Genomic DNA, 773 nt, shown 5'->3' on the forward strand with positions numbered 1-773 from the left:
TAAAATTTTAAGAAAACCTCTAATTGCATTTAACATTGATGCGTGTTCTGACAGACATTTATATTACTTAGACGCCACAAGCGCTACGTCCTCATTTTTTATACTGGACATCTTATCCGTCCTTTTTAGGTAAATTGTACATATCGCGAGAGATCTGATGGGCGCTATCTGTCCCAGCAGACGCATCTCATCAGACCAGAGTTAAAATCGCAGCTCTTGTACTGTCTTGGTCAACTACCCTACTCCATCACTCACTGCGGGCTGCGCTCAAATATTCGAGTTTACCTCCTCTACCCAAATGAGAGCTTTCACAAATGCGAAAAGATAGAAGAGCAGCCTAAACACGGAAAAAAAAACGTGGGACTGTAATAGATACGATGGTAAACATCGTCTTCAGTGCAGTGTGAGTAATTAAAGTAGCAGCTCCCATATTCAGTTCAGTATGAGTTCATGCCCCTTTGCCTTTCCTCGATCGCTCTCATTTTTTTATTATCTCAATAAAGACGTTATAACAGTACATCTAACCACCACCAGGAGTTCATTATGTAGTTTAAAATTCCGAAAACCGCTTATGCACACATACTGAAGCTTTCGCCTTCTTACTCTTAGACAGGGTCTGGAAATATGATTACCAATTACAAATGTAAGAGTATTTCTTTGTATGACTAAAATATATTAATTAAGCAATAGCATAAATAAATTATATGATTACCAATTACAAATGTAAGTATTTCTTTGTTTGAATAAAATATATTAATTAAGCAATAGCATAA

This window comes from Polypterus senegalus, chromosome 11 (assembly GCF_016835505.1).
Source record: "Polypterus senegalus isolate Bchr_013 chromosome 11, ASM1683550v1, whole genome shotgun sequence".
Classification (NCBI taxonomy): domain Eukaryota; kingdom Metazoa; phylum Chordata; class Cladistia; order Polypteriformes; family Polypteridae; genus Polypterus; species Polypterus senegalus.